Below are 3927 nucleotides of genomic sequence, written 5' to 3'. Positions count from 1 at the left end.
TGCTTCAAAGTCGAGCAGTGCAACTACGTTCTGGTGAACCAGCGCGACCATCAACATCGGCAATTGCCTCACGAAGCGAAGAACGAAGACGGAGCGGTTATAAACTACCGAAGTTGCAGCTGCAATCCTTTAAGGGCGAGCTTGCTGAGTGGCAGCCATTTTGGCAACAATTCAAGCGTGCCATTCACGAAAACGGAGAGCTGTCAAGCGGCGAGAAGTTTCAATACTTAAGGACGCTGGTTAGTGGACCCGCCAAGGCATCTATCGATGGTCTCCAAGTGACGGATGCGTGCTACAACGACGCAATTGAAATCTTAACTAGACAGTTTGGAGACTACAGGCGAATCCAGCAAGACCACCTTACAAAGCTTCGAATGCTTCCGAGTGTCACCTACTTAAACGACACCAAGGGTTTGAGGAGACTTTACGATCAGGTGCAAACCCACATCCGCGGTCTTCATGGACTTGGTGTCAGCTCAGACAGCTACTCGACCATGCTGATGGACACTGTCATCAAGGCTCTTCCATCTGAAATAGTGGTGGATTTCTACCGACGTGCTGGCCATTCTGAAAGGAAGACCGTCCATCCGTACGAGGGAGACGTGGCTGCACATTCATCTCCACCCACATTACAAGCAGAAGAGCTGGGGTCAATCTCAGGTACTTCCAGAACCGCTGAGCTGTCCGCCAGACCAACACATCGAAATGAGGACGCTCAACTGAACAGCAGAAGGGCGGAGGGAGATTTGCAACAGTTGCTTGAATATCTGCTAATCGAGATCGAGAGTAGAGAAAGATCTGGTGTCAGAGATGATCGTCCACCAAGAACAAATCGAGAGCAACTACATCAACGAGCTCATCTTCCGACTTCTGCGGTTCTCCATGCCAAAGCTCAAGATGACAAGGAGGAGTGCATTTTTTGCAAAACTACAGGACACAGCACGGAAAACTGCACCAGTAGCATCTCTCTAATGGAGAAGAAGAAGAAACTTTCAGGAGAGATGCGATGTTTCCGGTGCACCCTAAGAGGACATAGGTCAAAGGACTGTCACAGGATATTGTCTTGCACTTCCTGTGCGGGGCGACACGCAACATCCATGTGCGATCCGACCTGGAAGCCTTCAGCGAACACTAGTGCAACACAAACCATGACGACTAGCGTTCAAAGCGCTGGCATTGGTAGCACTGGGATTTCGATAGACGACGACGTCTTACTTCAGACCTTTCGGACCTGGGTGGTCGAGGATGGAAATACTGTCTACGCACGTGCCATCTTAGACAGTGGAAGTCAGCGAACGTTTATACGAGAAGACGTTTCTCGCAAGCTGGGTCTTAAGGTGCTAGGAGAGACCAGACTACGCTTGAACACCTTTGGAAGTTCTACTTCACTGCCGAAAAAACGAAGGCTGGTTCAAGTGAAGCTGCGTAGTCAGTACAACAACGAAGAATGCAGTGTTGAAGCGGTAGAAATCTCATTTATATGCGAGGACATTGTTCAGGTACCTGTAAATCATGAGCTTGTCCGCAGCATTGAGGAAGACGGAGGCTGCATCGCTGACAAGCTTCTCTTCCCCGGTGTTTCTACCGAACCAGGCATAAGCCTGCTTATTGGGTCAGACCAAATGTGGAAAGTCGCCAGTGAGCCGGTGCGACGTTGTGAAAGCAACTGCAGCCTGATGGCTTCAGACACAACTTTTGGGTGGACTTTTCAAGGCCCTACATCACTTCAGAGTTCCTTAACCTGCAGTACAAACAAGGGGGGCTCTAATAAAAAAGACGACGACACCGAGAAAACCACCGCCAAGACGAAGCATAAACGTTCCGTCGGATCCCCGATTTCCGTAAACCTGCAGTGGCAAGAGAACGACCACGAGTACGAAGAACGAATTCAAGGAGACCTCACTTGCGTCGGAAAGTACACTTGCAAGGATATAGGCGGCAGCCTGAAGTGCAGTCACCCGCCGCATTCGCAGCGCTCCCCGAAATTAACCAATCAAAGAAACGACCGACAGTGTCAGCTGTCTTCGTCAAAACGCTCTGACATCGATGGGGACCAGAGGCTGGATGTTTCAAGCGAATCTGACAGTGTTGGGCCCGAGGTTCAAATCAGACTGAATAAGACTTCCGACAGCCGCTCGCAATCAAAGAAGTCGAGAGTATCCGACACGTGGCAGTCTTCGAACATGGTTGTGTCGTGCGCTCACAATAACTTTGAGAAAGCGAGTGTCAGCGAAGAGGACAACGGCGAGCGTAATTTGCAGTCCGACAGTGTGTTTTGCAATCAGACGTCGACCAGAAAGTTTCTCAAACGAAAGAGAACAAACCGAAGAATGGCCGACAAGGAGCTCTTCGCTTACTCCGTGGTAGTTCTAGTTGCCGTCGTCTCACTTACGCTGGTCGTCGCTCTGAGCAGTCGAGGAATACATGGGTTAGGACTAGACCATCATCTCGTCTTCAACCTTTCCAACCTGAAGGCTATGAAGGAAGATCCAACCTTTCGGCATGCTGCACCCACGAGATGCAGGGACGCGCGTTACTTGACCAGTGGGCGAATGTTTCTAAAAATTCTCGTACTGAACTACTCCCGCCGTGCGTGCCGCAATTTCTACAAGTTTGACTGCAAACATTTGCCAGTCCGTCAAGCGACTACATCGCAAGACAATTTGATAGAAGGGCTGCTCGCTGTCGTCAAATCAGAAGACAAATACCCGGAGCTGATCACGGCGCGGAGGTTGTACAAAGAATGTCTTCAGAAAGATGCGATCGCGGAACAGGGCGGGGACACGCTGGCAGAGCTTCATACTGACCCCGGACTCCACGGCTTATAGAACGTGCTGAAACACAAGAATGCAAGAATACTACCGAATAACGAATACAGTGTAAATTCATTGTTGACCGAGCTGCCCGGTGGGGTTTGTTTTGGGAGCGTATGGTATGGGGGGGAGCGCTGCCAAAACATGCCTTCGGAAAGTTCTTAGAAGAAATTGCTGCAGTTTTGAAGAGCTTACCACTATACTCCATGAAATTGAGGCAGTTGTTAACTCACGACCCCTCTCATTTCTGCAAGCCTCTCCCGACGAGCCCGAAGCGTTGACCCCGGCGCATTGTTTTACTGGAAAGCGACCGACAGCTCTTCCAACTGCGGGTGCTGAGAAATTCCAAACCTCTACGAGAGAAAATGTCACCCGGCGTTAAAGAAAGCATCAACAACTGCTAGACCACTTTTGAGAGCGGTGGCGAAAAGAATACTTGCTCCAGCTGCGATCAGCACACGAAACAACTTGTCACCGAAACAGCCAAGCGCAAGAAGGCGATCTGGTTCTAGTTGAAGAAAACAAAACGCCCAGACACCTGTGGCGGACTGGACGAATTGGGCAGGTATTCTACGGCCGGGACAGTATAGTGTGATCCTGCGCTGTGAACGTGCCAGACGGACAAGTGCTGAAAAGACCCGTGCAACTTTTATATACCCTAGAGCTTTATGTTGAATGAGCGATCTAAAAACGCTCATTTGGGGGCAGTGTGTTGTGAATTGTAAATTGGAATCCTCCTCACGGGAAACAGCCGCACAGTGCTCGTGTAAATATGTGGTTAACGAGAACGAGGAAGACGAAGGAACGGTTTGGCAAAAGGCAGATCGAAGAAGAAGATGTACGGAACGACTGCGATGACCAACACCCGTAGGTTAACTTCGCCATGTAAATAGTAAATCAATTTAGTTTTCATACCGTAAGCCTTTGACGTTCAATTACTGCAACACGCTATACTCAGATTTAAAAAGGTTTAATTGCAGTGAGCTTGGTTGCAGCAGTTCCCGACACCAAGAGGACATGACCGCACTGCTCATCTTGTATGCCTTTCCTGGGGAAACACGCACAGATACACAGCTTTCCAGATGATATTACAGCCACGAAGACATCAATTCTG

At 49.5% G+C, this 3927-nt stretch overlaps 1 pseudogene; it reads left to right on the top strand.

The window, feature by feature from the left end:
- The first annotated feature begins 2863 nt into the window (after positions 1 to 2863).
- On the top strand, positions 2864 to 3695 carry LOC121837557 (annotated as a pseudogene).
- The last annotated feature ends 232 nt before the right edge of the window (positions 3696 to 3927 follow it).

This window comes from Ixodes scapularis, unplaced genomic scaffold, assembly GCF_016920785.2.
Source record: "Ixodes scapularis isolate PalLabHiFi unplaced genomic scaffold, ASM1692078v2 PGA_scaffold4__175_contigs__length_147842914, whole genome shotgun sequence".
Classification (NCBI taxonomy): domain Eukaryota; kingdom Metazoa; phylum Arthropoda; class Arachnida; order Ixodida; family Ixodidae; genus Ixodes; species Ixodes scapularis.
Note: the sequence above shows the minus strand (reverse complement) of the source record. Positions and strands in the feature narration are given on the sequence as shown.